This window comes from Anolis sagrei, chromosome 2, assembly GCF_037176765.1.
Source record: "Anolis sagrei isolate rAnoSag1 chromosome 2, rAnoSag1.mat, whole genome shotgun sequence".
NCBI lineage: Eukaryota > Metazoa > Chordata > Lepidosauria > Squamata > Dactyloidae > Anolis > Anolis sagrei.
Genome location: NC_090022.1, coordinates 159610884 through 159630866, shown reverse-complemented (window position 1 = coordinate 159630866; position 19983 = coordinate 159610884). Strand labels below are relative to the sequence as shown.

The following is a 19983-nucleotide window of genomic DNA, read 5'->3' as shown; positions in this document are numbered from 1 at the left end:
ATCAGAAAAATCTTTTCTATCCTTGGACCAGTTTGATCAGGGGAAAGCGCGAACGCAGTCCCCCACTACCACAAATTATGCAGTCGAGTTTCCCGCATTTGGGGAAATCGCAGGGGTCAGCACACCCGGAGTGCAATGGATGAGCCTCACCCTGGGAAAACCACCTTCGTGATCATGGTGTCTCCCCTGCCAGGTAAGTATGAGTTGGAGCAGCACCCTCCCCTCCTCGACTCTCATCTGCACAATCTTTTAGGGCACAGCAGCCTCCCCCTGCAGCACTCGCCCTGAGCTTCATTGAAAAGAACTGCATTTCTAGTCTACCCCATACTGCAGATTTGGGTCTTGGGGTGCCACACAATCCTTAATCTGCACCCGAGTTTTACTCCCGTCATGCCATTGTGTGTGAATATTTGCATGCCTGCATTTGATTGCTTCCTTTCTCCGCCAATCCGGAAGCATCCACCAATTCAGATTTCTCATTGGTGCTGCACGACATAGAGGAGGCGGAACTCAGGAAGATACTCCTCCTGTCTGAACCTCCCCCAACACTCAAAACAGGAAGTAGCGTGGCAACTACATCAACCAGGGTTGCTTTGTACACTGCTCGCAATTGCCTGCCATTATTAAGCTTTTCCAAACTTGCTTTATTATTTATTTTGTTTTATTTTTTATTTTATTTCCAGCATTTCTACTCCATCCTTCTCAACCCCCGAAGGGGGACCCAGGACGGCTTACATTTGGCACAATTTGATGCCATTAAATATAACAAAGCAATATACAACAATTAAAACAATGAATAGAACATTAATTAAAACAATAAAAACAGTATTAACTGGGTTGTTGTAGTTTTTTCCGGGCTATATGGCCATAGTCTAGAGGCATTCTCTCCTGACGTTTTGCCTGCATCTATGGCAAGCATCCTCTTTGCCATAGATGCAGGCGAAACGTCAGGAGAGAATGCCTCTAGACCATGGCCATATAGCCCGGAAAAACCTACAACAACCCAGTGATTCCGGCCATGAAAGCCTTCGACAATACACAGTATTAACTGCCATATCACCATTCCACTGGAATTCCATATTTATTTATTTATTTATTTATTTGATGCACTTATTAACCGCCATTCTCAGCCCATAAGGGCGACTCATGGCGGTGTACAGTACACATAAAAGACAATTACAAAAAAGCCAGTTACAACAACATGAACTACAACAATTACAGACTACACTAAAAATCCGCTTCGTCTCATAGTGGAATCATAACCAGTCTCGTATTCCTTGTTCCATTCCAGTCCTCTTTACCGTATTGTTTAGCACTTAATTAAATGCCCTCTCGAACAGCCATGTTTTAAGGCTTCTTCGAAAGGACATAAGGGAGGGCGCCTGTCTGATGTGTGCGGGGAGAGTGTTCCACAGCCGGGGGGCCACCACCAAGAAGGCCCTCTCCCTCGTCCCCGCCAGACGTGCCTGTGAGGCAGGCGGGATCGAGAGAAGGGCCTCCCCAGACGATCTCAAGGTCCTCGTGGGCTCGTAGGCCAAGATGCGGTCCGAAAGGTATTTTGGGCCGGAACCGTTTAGGTACTATATCCAAAGAGCTATTTATGCCTGCTGTCCAAAAGCCTGGTGCCAGAACCACGACTTCACTTTCTGCCTTTACCACGGCTCTGATCAGTACTGACTGAGACATTAGCGAATTTGATTCTCAAAGTCAAGGAACCAGTTTGTCAACATGCTTGTATTCCAGAAACAACACATAAATATTATTTCAATCTCAAAAAGGAGATGCGAAGATCCTAGATCTATGATCTTTGGGATACAACATTGTATATAAATATAATATTTATAATATTATAATGTAATATAATATAATACTACTACTAATAATAATAATACAATATAATAATTATATATTTTATATTATATGCAACATTATTAATAATATTACAATATTATTAATTGTAATAATATTAATTGTAATATTATAATTAATTGTAATAATATTACAATATAATGGTGTAGTACAAGCTATATAAATAAAAATGTAATGTTTGTTTGTCGGATTAACATAATTCAACAACCATTGGACAAATTGACACCAAATTTGGACACAAGACACCTCTCAGGCCATCAGTCATAAAAAAAAAAAAAACCAGCAGAAGTGACTTAAAAAGCCAAAAAACAAAAACATACATTACAACGCATGTGCAAAACCACATATATACACATAAAAAAATATATGCACACACAAAACATATATACACAGACTGGGCTACAGCAACGCGTGGCAGGGGATGGCTAGTCACTCACTGGAAAACACAGCAGAAGAGGCTTAAAAAACCAAAAATTAAATAACAACGCATGTGCAAAACCACATATATACACATATATACACACGAAACACATATACACAGAGTGGGCCACAGCAACGCATGGCAGGGGACGGCTAGCACATTTATATAAATAAAAATGTAATGTTTGTTTGTGGGATTAACATAATTCAAAAACCACTGGATGAATTGACACCAAATTTCGACACAAGACACCTATCAGGCCAACGAGTGACCATCACTCATTAAAACACTGAAAAACACAGCGGAAGAGGCTTAAAAAGCAAAAAAAAAAAAAAGCCCCAATATTACGACGCATGCAGAAAAACCACATATGTACACATACACATACAAAACACATATACACAGACTGGGTCACAGCAACACGTGGCAGGGGGTGGCTAGTAATAATATATAATACTGATATTGTGCTATGCTAATAATTTAATATATTGTGTGTGTGTGTGTGTGTGTACACACACACACACACGCATATATATATATATATACACACACACACACACACACACACATATACATACATACATACATACATACATACATACATACATATAGTAAGCCACTCTGAGTCCCCTTTGGGGTGTGAAGGGCAGCATATAAATGCCGTAAGTAAATAAATTACAACAACTTCATCCAGTCTGGCTTTCCCCCCTTCTCCTAACTAAAAAATAACAAATACAGGTTTTTCTTTTAAGATAGTGGTTCTCAACCTGCGGGTCCCCAGATGTTTTGGACTTCAATTCCCAGGCATCCTAACCGCTGGTAAACTAGCTGGGATTTCTGGGAGTTGTAGGCCAAAACACCTGGGGACCCATACTGTCAGGACTTCCTGCCCAAAACTATGATCATTATAATCTTATTTCCATATCTGTCCTAAACATGGAATTTGCCTACTGTCCAGAGCGTTGTTACCTCTCTAACCTACCTCCTCCTGAGAAAAATGCGACTTAAGGTGACTTATGATTTAAACAAGAACAATACAGTCAAAAACTAAATGAGGGCCTACACCAGGCATCCTCAACCTGCCTCCCTCCAGCTATTTGGGTCTCCAACTCCCAGAAGCCCCTGCCAGCTTGTTCAAAGGTCAGGAATTATGGGAGTTGGAGGCCCAAACTGTTGGAGGAAGCAACCTTCTCAAGCCTCCTCTATGTGATGTTTGCCTATCTATTTTGAAATAATGATCTATTAGTATGTCATTTTAGAACCTGAAATGTATGTCCTTTCTGATTTGCAGTTTTCTTGTCTCTTTGCAGTGGGAGGAGCTGCAGGTCATCTGACTGACCCAGTGATAGTTTTAAAACAGAATGTTGTTGTTGTTGTTTATTCGTTCAGTCGCTTCCGACTCTTTGTGACTTCATGGACCCCTCACCACCCCCAGCTCCTTCAAGGTCAAGCCAGTCACTTCAAGGATCCCATCCATCCATCTTGCCCTTGGGCGGCCCCTCTTCTTTTTTCCTTCCATTTTCCTCAGCATCATTGTCTTCTCTAAGCTCTCTTGTCTTCTCATGATGTGGCCAAAGTACTTCATCTTTGCCTCTACTATTCTTCCCTCTAATGAGCAGTCAGGCTTTATTTCCTGGAGTATGGACTGGTTGGATCTTCTCGCAGTCTAAGGCACTCTCAGCACTTTCCTCCAGCACCACAGTTCAAAAGCATCTATCTTCCTTCGCTCAGCCTTCCCTAAGGTCCAGCTCTCATATCCATAGGTGCCTTATGAGAGATTCCCACCGGAGTGGAAATCATCTATCGGACAGATGGCAAGCTATTCAACCTCAGCAGACTGAAAGCCAAAACCAAGGTTACAACAACATCTGTTATAAAACTCCAGTATGCTGATGACAACGTCGTCTGTGCGCATTCAGAAGAAGATCTACAAGCCACTCTCAACACCTTCGCAGAAGCATACGAGAAGCTCGGCCTGTCATTGAACATTGAAAAAACCAAGGTGCTGTTCCAGCAGACACCAGCCAACCCCTCTCCAATGCCAGTGATACAGCTTAATGGTGTAACATTAGAAAATGTTGATCATTTCTGCTACCTTGGCAGCCACCTCTCCACCAAAGTCAACATCAAATACAACACCACCAGAGCTCTGCGAGCGCAGCATTTTTCCGAATGAAGCGGAGAGTGTTTGAGGACCAGGACATCAGTAGGGATACCAAGGTGCTTGTCTATAAAGCTATTGTCCTCCCAACCCTGCTATATGCCTGCGAGATGTGGACTGTCTACAGACATCACATGCAACTCCTGAAACGATTCCATCAGCGCTGCCTCCGGAACATCCTGCAAATCTCTTGGGAAGACAGGCGGACAAATGCCAGCATGCTGGAAGAAGCAAAGACCACCAGCATTTAAGCGATGGTCCTCTGCCATCAACTCCGCTGGACCGGCCACGTTGTCTGGATGCCCGACCACCATCTCCCAAAGCAGTTGCTCTACTCCGAACTCAAGAACGGAAAACGGATTGTTGGTGGACAGGAAAAGAGATTTAAAGATGGGCTCAAAGCCAACCTTAAAATCTCTGGCATAGACACTGAGAACTGGGAAGCCCTGGCCCTTGAGCACTCCAGCTGAAGGTCAGCTGTGACCAGCAGTGCTGCAAAATTTGAAGAAGCACGAATGGAGGGCAAAAGAGAGAAGTGTGCCAAGAGGAAGGCGCGTCAAGCCAACCCCAACCGAGACTGCCTTCCACCTGGAAACCAATGCCCTCCCGGCGGAAGATGCAGAGCAAGAATAGGGCTCCACAGCCACATATGGACCCACAAGAACACTGGAAGACAATCATCCTCGGAAAACGAGGGATCACCTAAGAAGAAGATGGAGAATACCATGGCTTTGACTATGCGGATCTTGGTTGCCAGTGTGATGTCTCTACTCTTCACTATTTTATCGAGATTGGACATTGCTCTCCTCCCAAGAAGTAAGCGTTTCCTAATTTCCTGGCTGCAGTCTGCATTTGCAGTAGTCTTTACACCTACAAATACAAAATCTGTCACGGCCTCCACGTTTTCTCCCTCTATTCGCCAATTATCAGTCAGTCTGGTTGCCATAATCTTGGTTTTTTGATGTTTAACTGCAACCCAGGTGCAAATGTTGCAATTAGCAAGCTTGAATAGCATTGAGTAGCCATGAAGCTGCAAAGTTGATGAGTGATGACCAGTAATCTGAAGACCTTTTTCAAGCAGTAAGAGACTGCAAGAAAAACATGGCTGAAATTGAGAAAGAGCAAATTCCTTTTCTATCTTTGCACCAGTATAACCAGGGGAAAGCGCGAACGCAGTCCCCCACTACCACAAATTATGCAGTCGAGTTTCCCGCATTTGGGGAAATCGCAGGGGTCAGCACACCCGGAGTGCAATGGATGAGCCTCACCCTGGGAAAACCACCTTCGTGATCATGGTGTCTCCCCTGCCAGGTAAGTATGAGTTGGAGCAGCACCCTCCCGTCCTCGACTCTCATCTGCACCATCTTTTAGCACACAGTGGCCTCCCCCTTGCCCTAAGCTTCACTGGTCAGAACTGCATCTATGACTGCCTGAATTTTCAGGAGTGTGTTTTAGGGTGCCACACAATGCTTGATCTGCACCCCATTTTTACTCCCGTCATGCCTTGGTGTGTGCACATTTGCATGCCCCCGCCTGCTTGCTTCCTTTCTTCAGAGACTGCAAGCACCCATGCAGCCGCCAGGCATCTCATTGGTGCTGCAAGACAGAAGGGAGGCGGAGCACAGACATTTCCTCCCCTTCCATCTCTGCAGAGTCATTGATTTGCCCTCCTCATCCTCCCTACCAGATACTTGGAAACAGAGAGTTGCTGAAGTGGCTACACCAAATATATTACATTTGCTTCCATGCTTGTTTTTTTAAAAAAACCCAACAACGTTGGTTTGTTTTTCTGTAGTCCAATCTTGGACCAAGACTTTAATGATGCTTCTACCCATTAGAAACTGAAGTCTGGCCCAAAGCAGAGACAAAACATGGGGGAAATCTACCCTTCGCTGCCCCACTTGTAGACCGCAAGAAGTCTGCCAAGTGAATTGCACTCCTAACTCTTTGATCTGCAACTGGTGCAATGCTCCCACCATGCTTAGAAGTGAACATATTTGCATGCCCATGTCTTGCTCCTTCCTTTCTATGCCAGTTGTTTGGGTCCATCTCACTAGTGTTCAATTGGTGCTGTAAGACAGAAGGGGAGTGGAACTTCACCAAGTCACCCCCTTGGGCCACACAGAGATTTTGCCCTTTTTCAGCATTCCTTCCAGTCCTTCAATCTGGGAATGAAGAAGGCACTTATTCCAGTCCTTAATCAGGTCACACTTATGGTGACTCTAGAGCAGGGGTCATCAAACTAAGGCCTGAAGGCCGGATACGGCCCTCCAAGGTCATTTACCCGGCCCTTGCTCAGGGTCAACCTAAGTCTGAAACAACTTGAAAGCACACAACAACAATCCTATCTCATCAGCCAAAAGCAGACCCACACTTCCCACTGAAATACTAATTAGTTTATATTTGTTAAAATTGTTCTTCATTTTAACTATTGTATTTTTTTAAGTTTTTTTTTCACTACAAATAAGATATGTGCAGTGTGCATAGGAATTCATTCATTCTTTTTTCAAATTATAATCCGGCCCTCCAACAGTTTGAGGGACTGTGACCTGGCCCTCTGTTTAAAAGGTTTGAGGACCCTTTCTCTAGAGAAAGCTATCATGGGGTTTCCATGGCAAGATTTGCCTAGGGGCGTGTGTGTGTGTCTCCCTCTGAGGCTAGGAGAGTGGGGCTTGCCCTAGATAACCCAGTGGTTCTCAACCCTCCTAATGCTGTGACTCTTTAATAAAGTTGGTTCCTCATGTTGTGGTGACCCCCAACCATAAAATTATTTCTGTTGCAACTTCATAACTGTAATATTGCTACTGTTATGAATTGTAATGTAAATATCTGATATGCAGGATGTATTTTCATTTGGTGGACCAAATTTTGCACAGATACCTGACACGCCCAAATTTGAATACTGGTGGGGTTGGGAGGAGATTGATTTTGTCATTTGGGAGTTGTAGTTGCTGGGATTTATAGTTAACCTACAATCAAAGAGCATTCTGAATTCCACCAACAATTGAATTGAACCAAACTTGGCATACAGAACTCCAAGACCAACAGAAAATACTGGAAGTGTTTGGTGGGCATTGACCTTGAATTTTGGAGTTGTAGTTCACCTACATCCAGAGAGCACGGTGAAACAATAATGGATCTGGACCAAACTTATGCCCAAATGTGAACACTGGTGGAGTTTGGGGGAAATAGATCTTGAAATTTGGGAGTTGTTGTTACTGGGATTTGTAGTTTACCTACAATCAAAGAGCATTCTGAACTCCACCAACAATTGAAAACATGATAGAATTGGGTCAAACTCCTAACACAGAACCTCCATAACCAACAGAATAAATAAAAATACTGTGTTTTCTGATGGTCTTTGGTTATCCCTCCCATTCGTGACCCGTGACCCCCCCCCCCCTCAGGTTGAGAAACACTGCAGTAGATTTCTGTTAAAATTAAGATAGCATTAGATGATCACACAAGTGGTTTTCCATGGCCAAATGGGGAATCAAAACCCTAGTCTCCTAGAGTCTGAATCTCTGACAATTATGTGGAATTAGTGTTTATGTGGAATTTACAGAGTAAGAGGAACCAAAGCTGAGAAGAGTTTGAGCATATTTCTTTTCTATCTTTGTACCAGCTTGATCAGGGGAAAGCGCGAACGCAGTCCCCCACTACCACAAATTATGCAGTCGAGTTTCCCGCATTTGGGGAAATCGCAGGGGTCAGCACACCCAGAGTGCAATGGATGAGCCTCACCCTGGGAAAACCACCTTTGTGATCATGGTGTCTCCCCTGCCAGGTAAGTATGAGTTGGAGCTGCACCCTCCCGTCCTCGACCCTCATCCGCACAATCTTTTAGGGCACAGTGGCCTCCCTTTGCAGCACTTGCCCTGAGCTTCTTAGGACAGTACTGTGTCTTTGGCCTGACTCACACTGCAGATTTGGGTCTTGGGGTGCCACAGAATCCCTCATCTGCCCCACTTTTATGCTCCCACAATGCTCTTGGCATTAGCGCATTTGCATGCTCCCATCTGCATTCTTTCTTTCTGCCAGCTGCAAGAAAGGCGTGCAGGAGAGAAAGGAGGTGGAGCTCAGCTCTTACACACAACAACAACAACAACAACAACAACAACAACAACAATCTTATCTCATCAGCCAAAAACAGGTCCACACTTTCCATTGAAGTACTAATACATTTTTATTTGTTTCAATTGTTCTTCACTTTAATTATTGTATTGTTATTAAGTGTTTTTTTGCACTACAAATAAGGTATTTGCAGTGTTCATAGGAATTTGTTCATTTTTTTCAAATTATAATCTGGCCCTTCAACAGTTTGAAGGACTGTGACCTGGCCTCTGTTTAAAAAGTTTGAGGACCCCTGATCTTGACCTTCCCATGAGGCTTCCACTTTTCTTAGGTCATATAGTGGGTTTCTATCGCCGCAGGAATTTGATCCATGGTTTCCAGCGTTATAGCTCAACACTCAAACTGTTACATCATACTGTCTTACTAATCTTTGGCTAGTCTCTTAATGAGACATGTCGCATTATCACGGGGTGTCTGTGCCCTACACCACAGGAGAAATTACACTGCTTAGCCGGTATTGCGCCACGTGACATCCGCTGGGAAGTAGAGGCCAATAGTGAAAGGACCAAGGCAGTGACATCTCCAGCTCATCCCCTGTTTGGGTATCAGCCAGCACGTCAACAACTGAAATCAAGAAATAGTTTTCTTAGATCTACAGAACACTCGCTGGAACACCTCAGCAAGTGAGAGTCCAAAAGTGGCAGCCTCAAACCCAGCACCTCAATCTTTGGGTGATACCAGATGAAAGACTCCCCCCTGGGCACACAGAAGACTGGGCAACTTGGAATGCGCTGAACAGACTGCGCTCTGGCACCACAAGATGCAGAGCCAACCTTACGAAATGGGGCTACAAAGTGGAATATACAACATGCGAGTGTGGAGAAGAGCAAACCACTGACCACCTGCTGCAATGCAACCTGAGCCCTGCTACATGCACAATGGAGGACCTTCTTGCGGCAACACCAGAGGCACTCCAAGTGGCCAGATACTGGTCAAAGGACATTTAATCAACTACCAAGTTTGCAAAATTTGTGGTTTTTTATCTGTTTGTTTTGTTCTGTTAGAAATGTAATATAATGGTATGGTTGCTGATGACACGATAAATAAATAAATAACTAGTCTTTGGCTTGCTTTTCTATAGCCTATACTCTGACCAGTCAAGACATTTAGTTGCCCAATTCCCTATGTCAAGGAATAGATTTTTTAATTCTATGTATTGATGAATATTCATGGTGTAGTGGTTTGAGGGTTGTGCTATGGCTCACTTGGCCATGGAAATCTGTTGGGTGACCCTGGATAAGTCAAACTCTCTCAGCCCCAGAAAAACCCTCAATGCCTTGGGGTTGTCATAAGACTCACAACTACAGCACCAGTTTTTTTTCGTGTCAGGAGTGACTTTAGAAACTGCAAGTCACTTCTGGTGTGAAAGAACTGGACGTCTGCAAGGATGTTGCCCAGGCGACACCCGGATGTTCAATGTTTTACCATCCCGTGGGAGACTTCTCTCATGTCCCCGCATGGGAAGATGGAGCTGACAGACAGGAGTTCACCCCGCTCCTCGGATTCGAACCGCCGACCTGTTGGTCAGCAGTCCTGCTGACACAAGGATTTAACCCAGGGGTCCTCAGACTAAAGCCTGGGGGCCAGATACGGCCCTCCAAGGTCATTTACCCGGCCCTTGCTCAGGGTCAACCTAAGTCTGAAATGACTTGAAAGCACACAACAACAACAACAACAACAACAATCCTATCTCATCAGCCAAAAGCAGGCCCACACTTCCCATTGAAAAACTAGTAAGTTTATATTTGTTAACGTTGTTCTTCATTTTAATTATTGTATTGTTTTTAAGTGGGTTTTTTTTTGCACTACAAATAAGATATGTGCAGTGTGCTTAGGAATTCATTCATGCTTTTTTCAAATTATAATCCGGCCCTCCAACAGTGTGAGGGACCGTGACCTGGTCCTCTGTTTAAAAAGTTTGAGGACCCCTGGTTTAACCCATTTCGGGGGCTCCAGCACCAGTTTGAAGGTATAGTGTTAAGTCCGATAAATGGTTACATACCTCCAGTATTGTTGCAATATCCTTCACCAGATAAATGGCTTGCCTTTGAAAAAGGTCGGAGGCAATTCCCACGTGTTTTGTTAATACAGTTGCGTAACTTCAATGCGGGACCTTCCAAAGCTGATCCATGTGGAAAGAGGTCTCCATAGAACAAAATCACTAGAAATCTACAGACACAAAAACAAGCAACACTGGTCACAATTACTTTAAACTATCATATATACGTAGACTGGACATGCAGAAATTAGTCCAACACGACATTGAGCCATGGCAGCCAAAGTGGTATCAAACTGTGTTAAATCAACAGCAAAGATCCATTCTATAGTGTTGATGCATCCTCAGTCTACACCCAGAGAGCACTATGGACTCAAACAATGATGGATCTGGACTAAACTTGCCACGAATACTCAATATGCCCAAATATGAACACTCATGGAGTTTGGGGAAAATAGAATCTTGACATTTGTGAGTTGTAGTTGCTGGGATTTATAGTTCACCTGTGGAGCCCCCAGTGGCGCAGTGGCTTAAACCCCTGTGCTGGCAGGACTGAAGACCGACAGGTCGCAGGTTCGAATCCGAGGAGAGGCGGATGAGCTCCCTCTATCAACTCCAGCTCCTCATGCGGGGACATGAGAGAAGCCTCCCACAAGGATGATAAAAACATCAAATCACCCGGGCATCCCCTGGGCAACGTCCTTGCAAATGGCCAATTCTCTCACATCAGAAGCGACTTGCAGTTTCTCAAGTCGCTCCTGACACGACCAAATAGTTCACCTACAATCACAGAGCATTCTGAACCCCATCAATGATAGAATTGGGCCAAACCTTCCACACAGAACCCTCATGTGGGCCACAGCAATGCGTGGCAGGGGATGGCTAGTCTAAATAAATAAATATGTAATGTTTGTTTGTGGGATTAACATAACTCAAAAACCACTGGGTGAATTGACACCAAATTTGGATACAAGACACCTCTCAGGCCAACGCGTGATCATCACTCATTAAAACACTGAAAAACACAGCGGAAGAGCCTTTAAAAGATATATATATATATATATATATATATATATATCATTACAACGTATGCACAAAACCACACACACACACACACATATATATATACATACCCATATACAAATATATACACACACAAAACACATATACACAGACTGGGCCACAACAACAGCTAGTCAGGAAATAAATTTCCAAGCAGTAAGGGGCTAACACCTCCCAACAAAGGATTGCCCTCAGGCAGGAAGCAGCCAGACTTTATTCAATGGTAATCAAACTGGCCAATTGCAACATTCACACTTGCCTCCAACAGACAAGCGGTCTTTCTCCCACACTGGATGTTCCACATGTATAAACCCCACTTGCCTACTTTCCCACAGACCTCACAAACTCTGAGGATGCCTGGCATAGATGTGGGTGAAACAGAAAACTCACAGCAACACAATAAGGGATTGCAAGAGAAAGGATGATAATTAAGATGGCATACCAACATATTCTATCTTTGCACCAGTTTGATCAGGGGAAAGCGCGAACGCAGTCCCCCACTACCACAAATTATGCAGTCGAGTTTCCCGCATTTGGGGAAATCGCAGGGGTCAGCACACCCGGAGTGCAATGGATGAGCCTCACCCTGGGAAAACCACCTTCGTGATCATGGTGTCTCCCCTGCCAGGTAAGTATGAGTTGGAACAGCAATGTCCCCTCCTGGACCCTCATTTGCACTCTCTTTTAGGGCACAGCGGCCTCCCCCTGCAGCACTCGCCCTGAGCTTCATTGGACAGAATTGCATCTATAACTGCCTGAATTTTCAGGACTGTGTTTTAGGGTGCCATACAATGCTTGATCTGCACCCCATTTTTACTCCCGTCATGCCTTGGTGTGCATACATTTGCATGCTGGCGGCTGGTTCCTTCCTTTCTTCAGAGACTGCAAGCACCCATGCAGCAGCCAGGCATCTCATTGGCAGAACATTTGCATGCTTGCGCCTGGTTGCTTCCTTTCCTGGCTTCCATTGGTGCAGCAAGACAGAGGGGAGGCAGAGCAAAAGCGTTTCCTCTCCTCCCACATTTCTGGAAACACTGATTTCCCTCCCTCCCTCTATCAGCTCCAACTCCTCATGCGGGGACATGAGAGAAGCCTTCCACAAGGATGATAAAAACATCAAATCATCCGGGTGTCCCCTGGGCAATGTCCTTGCAGACGGCCAATTATCTCACAACAGGAGTGACTCCTGACACGACAAAAAAAACCAAAAACTGCCATGAGTAGGAGCCCCCGGTGGCGCAGTGGGTTAAACCCTTGTTCCTACAGGACTGAAGACTGACAGGTCACAGGTTCGAATCCAGGGAGAGCGCGGATGAGCTCCCTCTGTCGGCTCCAGCTCCCCATGCGGGGACATGGGAGAAGCCTCCAACAAGGATGGTAAAACATCAAAACATCCAGGCGTCCCCTGGGCAACGCTCTTGCAGTCAGCTCCTCATGCGGGGACATGAGAGAAGCCTCCCACAAGGATGATAAAACATCAAATAATCCGAGCATCCCCTGGGCAACGTCCTTGCAGATGGCCAATTCTCTCACACCAGAAGCGACTTGCAGTTTCTCGAGTCGCTCCTGACACAGAAAAAAAAACCTGCCATCACTCAATCCAATGGAATCCTGGAATTTGTAGTTTGGTGAGAGACCACCACTGTTAGGCAGAGAAGGCTACAGACCTTGCAAGAGTCCAATTCCAAGTGTTCCTTAGCATTGAGTCATAGAGTTAAAGTAGTGTCAAACGGCATTAATTCTACAGTGTAGATCAGGCATGGGCAAACTTCAGCCCTCCAGGTGTTTTGGACTTCAACTCCCACAATTCCTAACAGTTGCAATCCAAAACGCCGGAGGACCGAAGTTTGCCCATGCCTGGTGTAGATGCACTCTGCTTCCACCTACTAAAATGGCACTGAATTCATTTTAGTAATCCAATTCCACCCCAAATCCACTAGTATTCAAATTTAGACATATTGGGTATTCACACCAAATTTGGTGCAGATCCATTGTTGTTTGCATTCACAGTGCTCTCTGGATGTAAGTGAACTATAATTCCTAAAAATCAAGGTGAATTTTCCACATAGCCCTATTTTTCACTTTTATTATGTTCAGCCAATAGAAAGCAAAAGATTGGCATATTTGCTCATAGCCTCACCTCAAGCCCAAGACAGGCAAAATACCAGAGGACCTCTTCTTCCCTTTGGCACCTCACCATTCCTCTTTAAACATTGTGTGTGGTTGAAGGCTGAAACACAATAAACCAGATTAAAATCATCAGTTTTTGAGCATTTACATAGTGAGAATCCCATGAAATAAGTCTGCAAACTAATTTCCTTTTCCTGTCCTGAGTTTGTAACAACTAAACCTTGGTTTGTTTTAAAGTCTCTTCTATATATTTTTTTACCTTTGGAGAAAAGGCTTCATTTTTCTTATTTCTTGAAATTGTCCTGTATTATTATTATTATTATTATTATTATTATTATTTTAAATACAATGGGGCAAATAGAACTTGTAGATGCAAATATACCAATCTTTTGCTTTCTATCGGCTGAACTTTTTAACGGACCACAAAAAACAATTATTATTATTATTATTATTATTAGCTGTACCTGCCACGCGTTGCTGTGGCCAACCTTCCCTCTCTCTTTCTCTCCTTTTTTTTCTTTCTCCCCTTCCCTCCCTCCTTCTTTCCTCCCTTCCCTCTTTTTCTTTTCCTTCTTCTTTCTTCCTTCTCTAGCTGTTTCTTTCCTCCCTTCCTTTGCTCTTTGGTTCCATCCTTCTCTCTTTCGTTCCTTCCTTCCTTCCTTCCTTCCTTCCTTCCTTCCTTCCTTCCTTCCTTCTTTCCTTCCTTCCTTCCCTCCCTCCCTCCCTCCCTCCCTCTTTCATCCCTTCTCTCCCTCCTTCCTCCTCTCTTTTCTTTCTTCTTTCACTTTTTTATTTCCTTCTCTCCTTCCTTCCTTCTCTACCTTTCTTTCTTTCCTTCTCTTTTTCTTTCCCTCTTTGTCTCCCTCCTTCTCTCCTTCCTTCCTTCTTCTTTCCTCCTTCCTTCCTTCCTTCCTTCCTTCCTTCCTTCCTTCCTTCCCCTTTCTGTGTATATGTGTTTTGTGTGTTTATATATGCATATATGTAGGTGTCTATATATTTGTGTATGCGTATATATATGTGTGTGTGTGTGTGTTTGTGTATATGTATGGTTTTGCGCAAGCGTTGTAATGTATTTTTTGTGTTTTTGGCTTTTTAAGTCTCTTTTGCTGCGTTTTTCGATGTTTTTAGGGGTGATGGACACTCATTGGCCCGATAGGTGTTTTGTGACCAAATTTGGTGTCAATTCGTCCAGTGGTTTTTGAGTTATGTTAATCCCATAAATGAACATTAGATTTTTATTTATATAGATGATGATGATTATTATTATTATTTACACCCTACTTTATCTCTCCTGAAGGAGACTCAAAGCGGCTTACAATTAAAAATATGACCACATAATTCAAAATATATAAATACGCAAACATTAAAAGACAATTAAATATAGCAATATTAAAATTCACAGTTAAAATCCTTTAAGACATATTCAAAGCATGGAAAAATCCAGTTGATCCAATGACTCTTAAGTAAAACTAGCAATAGGGCTGGACTATACATATATAGAGGAGTGTGTATATATATAGAGAGAGAGAGAGTGAGGAGGGGCATTCAAAATGTAAGTAATAATAAAGCCCACCACACGCGCGCACACACATCACAATATAAGCTATATATACTAGCTTGGGGACCCAGAAGTGCCCGGGTTATTTGAAAAAGGCATGTGATGGCTGGGCTATTAGTCGACTGGGTTCAGGGTTCTCTGGATAAGGGTGAACTACAACTCCCAATATCAAGGTCAATTCCCAGAAACCCCTGCAGTATGTCCAGTTGGTCATGGGGCTTCTCTGTGCCAAGTTTGATCCTGGTCCATTGTCGGTGGGGGTGACTGTTCCTCTGGATGCAGGTGAACTGCAACTCCCAAAATCAAGGTCAATTCCTAGAAACCCCTACAGTATGTTCATGGGGCTTCTCTGTGCCAAGTTTGATCCTGGTCCATTGGCGGTGGGGGTGACTGTTTCTCTGGATGCAGGTGAACTGCAACTCCCAAAATCAAGGTCAATTCCTAGAAACCCCTACAGTATGTTCATGGGGCTTCTCTGTGCCAAGTTTGATCCTGGTCCATTGGCGGTGGGGGTGACTGTTTCTCTGGATGCAGGTGAACTGCAACTCCCAAAATCAAGGTCAATTCCTAGAAACCCCTACAGTATGTTCATGGGGCTTCTCTGTGCCAAGTTTGATCCTGGTCCATTGGCGGTGGGGGTGACTGTTTCTCTGGATGCAGGTGAACTGCAACTCCCAAAATCAAGGTCAATTCCTAGAAACCCCTACAGTATGTTCATGGGGCTTCTCTGTGCCAAGTTTGATCCTGGTCCATTGGCGGTGGGGGTGACTGTTTCTCTGGATGCAGGTGAACTGCAACTCCCAAAATCAAGGTCAATTCCTAGAAACCCCTACAGTATGTTCATGGGGCTTCTCTGTGCCAAGTTTGATCCTGGTCCATTGGCGGTGGGGGTGACTGTTTCTCTGGATGCAGGTGAACTGCAACTCCCAAAATCAAGGTCAATTCCTAGAAACCCCTACAGTATGTTCATGGGGCTTCTCTGTGCCAAGTTTGATCCTGGTCCATTGGCGGTGGGGGTGACTGTTTCTCTGGATGCAGGTGAACTGCAACTCCCAAAATCAAGGTCAATTCCTAGAAACCCCTACAGTATGTTCATGGGGCTTCTCTGTGCCAAGTTTGATCCTGGTCCATTGGCGGTGGGGGTGACTGTTTCTCTGGATGCAGGTGAACTGCAACTCCCAAAATCAAGGTCAATTCCTAGAAACGCCTACAGTATGTTCATGGGGCTTCTCTGTGCCAAGTTCGGTCCTGGTCCATCATTGGTGGGGTTCAGAGTGCTGTTTGATTGTAGGTAAACTATAAATTCCAGTACCTACAACTAACAAATGTCAAGGCCAATTCCACCCCAAATCCACCAGTATTCAAATTTGGACATATTGGGTATTCATGCCAAATTTGGTGCAGATCTATCCTTGTTTGCGTTCACAGTGCTCTCTGGATGTAGGTGAACTATAATTCCTATAAATCAAGGTGAATTTCTCACAAAGCCCTCTTTTTCAGTTTTATTATGTGTATATATGGATGTGTGTGTGTGTATGTGTGTATATATGTAATGTTCGTTTGTGGGATTAACATAACAAAAAAAACCACTTGACGAATTGCCGCCAAATTTGACCACAAGACACCTACTAACCCAAGGAGTGACCATCACACACACAAAAAATAAATGTGTCATTTGGGAGTTGTAGTTGTTGGGATTTATAATTAGCCTACAATCAGAGAGCGTTCTAAACTCTATCAATGATGGAACTGACCCCAACGTGGCACACAGGACTCCCATGACCAACACTCGAAGGGTTTGGGGGGCACTGACCTTGAGTTTGGGAGTTGTAGTTCACCTACATCCAGAGAGCACTGTGGACTCAAACAATGAAGGATCTGGACCAAACTTGGCATGAATACTCCATATACCCAAATATGAACACAGATGGAGTTTGGGGAAATAGAGATTGACATTTGGGAGTTGTCGTTACTGGGATGTATAGTTCACCTACAATCAAAGTGCATTCTGAACCCCACCAGCAAAAGAATTGGGGCAAACTTCTCAACGAGTGACTATCAGTCGTAAAACACTGAAAAACACAGCAGAAGAGACTTAAAAAGCAATAAAATAAAATAAAATACATTACAATGAAAGCGCAAAGCCACATACATATATACACAAACACACATATACAGAAATATATACACACACAAAATACATATACACAGACTGTGTTGTAGTAGAGCCTGTAAGTAATGTTGCAAGCAGTTGTATGAATGGGTTACTCGTGAGCAGGAGTCATAGAATCAAAAAGTTGGATGATACCTCATGGGCCATCCAGTCCAACCCCCTGCCAAGAAGCAGGAATATTGCATTCAAATCACCCCTGACAGATGGCCATCCAGCCTCTGTTTAAAAGCTTCCAAAGAAGGAGCCTCCACCACACTCCAGGGCAGAGAGTTCCACTGCTGAACGGCTCTCACAGTCAGGAAGTTCTTCCTCATGTTCAGATGGAATCTCCTCTCTTGTAGTTTGAAGCCATTGTTCCGCGTCCTAGTCTCCAAGGAAGCAGAAAACAAGCTTGCTCCCTCCTCCCTGTGGCTTCCTCTCACATATTTATACATGGCTATCATATCTCCTCTCAGCCTTCTCTTCTTCAGGCTAAACATGCCCAGCTCCTTAAGCCGCTCCTCATAGGGCTTATTCTCCAGACCCTTGTTCATTTTAGTCGCCCTCCTCTGGACAGATGAAGAACAGCAAAGGAAAAGGATCCGGGATATACTTATGGCGCCTACCTACGAAGACTCATTCGAAGGGTTTTCTGGAGACAAAGGGTCAATGAGTGAGGGAGAGGAAAAACCTACAACAACCTAGTAATCCCATAATATCTGCTTCGAACTGGGTTATCTGAGTCCACACTGCTATATATCCCAGTTCAAAGCAGATAATATGGGATTTTATTATGAAAGAAGCCTACGTGGTAAAAAAGTGCAGTTTAGATTAATTAGATTAATACATACATGACAGAGGACGTATACATGGAGCCTCCATGTCCAGGAGCAGTCTGCCTTTGGAGCCAGTCATTGGGGAGACTGTGGCTTTAACAGTCTCAATGGCTCTCTCTCATGCCTATTGCTCTGCACAAATAAAAGGGCTGAGGCCTTGGAGCTAGGAATCAATTGCAGATCCAAGGAAAGAGGGAGCTTCACTCTTCTAGCATTGCTTTTCTCTCTCTAACTCTAGAGGTAGGTTGGTTTTTTTGAGAAGAAAAGGGGTTTCACTGTCCCAATACTATCATAGAAGAGCTGGTGGGGGGAAAGGAGATGAACTTGGGTCTAGCTTAAGCAGACACGTGTCCAAATCACGTGGGTATGGCTTCAACACGTGTCCAACTCTGAGTGAGACTACTAGAAGCAAGGCAGGAGGGCTTTCCCTTGGGGTCCTTCCAGACAGCCCTTATATCCCAGAATATCAAGGCAGAAAATCCCACATTATCTGAGTGTGGACTCAGATAATCCAGTTCAAAACTGGATTTTCTGCCTTGATATCCTGGGATATAGGGCCTTGGGATGACAGAAAGAAATGAAAGCCCTTCTAGACAGGCTCTATATCCCAGTATCTGATCCCAGGTTTTCTGCCTTAAAATGGATTATATGAGTCCGCACTGCCAGATAATCTGGGATAAACAGAAAAACTGGGTTCATATTCTGGGATATAGGAACAGTGTGAAAGGGCCCTGAGATTGTTTGGTTATCAGATGCTTAGTTTTCCAGCATTTGGACTCATTTTTTAATGTCTTTATGGATTTAATCTGAATTGATTTTTTAAAACTAGGATGTTTAATACTTTTAAAATATGTGTATACTAGCTGTACCCGCCACGTGTTGCTGTGGCCAACCTTCCCTCTTTCTCTTTTTCTTTCTCCTTCCTTCCCTCTTTTTCTTTTCCTTCATCTTTCCCTTCTTCTTTCTTCCTTCTCTACCTGTTTCTCTCTTTCACTCCTTCTCTCCTTCCTTCCCTCTCTTTCCTTCCTTCTTTTTACCTTTTTATTTCCTTCTCCCCTTTCTTCCTTCTCTACCTTTCTTTCTTTCTTTCCTTCCTTTCTCCTTTCTCTGTGTGTGTTTTGTGTGTGTATATATGCATATATGCGTGTGTATATTTGTGTATATTTGTGTTTGCGTATATATATGTAGTTTTGTGCATGTGTTGCAATGTAATTTTTGTTTTTTTGGCTTTTAAAGTCTTTTTTGCTGTGTTTTCCAGTGTTTTTATGAGTGAAGGTCACTCATCGGCCTGAGAGGTGTCTTGTGTCCAAATTTGGTGTCAATTCGTCCAGTGGTTTTTTTGAGTTCTGTTAATCCCACAAACGAACATTACATTTTTATTTATATAGATTCTCAAATTGTATGCTGATGTTTCTATGTTAAGCTTCTTTGAGTCTCCTGTAGGAGAGACAAAGTAGGGTATAAATAATAATAATAATAATAATAATAATAACAACAACAATAACAACAACTGTAAAGTCTCTGGCACAAGCCAGTCAAGGTGGTCCCACTGGTGATTGGCACACTGGGTGCAGTGCCTAAAGACTTGGCCTGCACTTAAACACAATTGGCGCTGGCAAAATTACCAGCTGCCAGCTGTAAATGGCCACCTTACTGGGATCTGC

General features: G+C 43.7%; 4 non-coding genes across 4 annotated transcripts; all 4 read right to left on the bottom strand.

Moving 5' to 3' along the window:
* Positions 1–37: 37 nt before the first annotated feature.
* LOC132769498 (U1 spliceosomal RNA) lies at positions 38–201 on the bottom strand. Its single transcript, XR_009630852.1, has one exon. It is a non-coding gene; the product is annotated as a U1 spliceosomal RNA (small nuclear RNA).
* A 5405-nt stretch (positions 202–5606) lies between these two features.
* On the bottom strand, positions 5607–5770 carry LOC132769499 (U1 spliceosomal RNA). Its single transcript, XR_009630853.1, has one exon. It is a non-coding gene; the product is annotated as a U1 spliceosomal RNA (small nuclear RNA).
* Positions 5771–8082: 2312 nt separating this feature from the next.
* Positions 8083–8246, bottom strand: LOC132769500 (U1 spliceosomal RNA). The gene has a single exon (XR_009630854.2). It is a non-coding gene; the product is annotated as a U1 spliceosomal RNA (small nuclear RNA).
* Positions 8247–12115: 3869 nt separating this feature from the next.
* Positions 12116–12279, bottom strand: LOC132769501 (U1 spliceosomal RNA). The gene has a single exon (XR_009630855.1). It is a non-coding gene; the product is annotated as a U1 spliceosomal RNA (small nuclear RNA).
* Positions 12280–19983: the final 7704 nt, after the last annotated feature.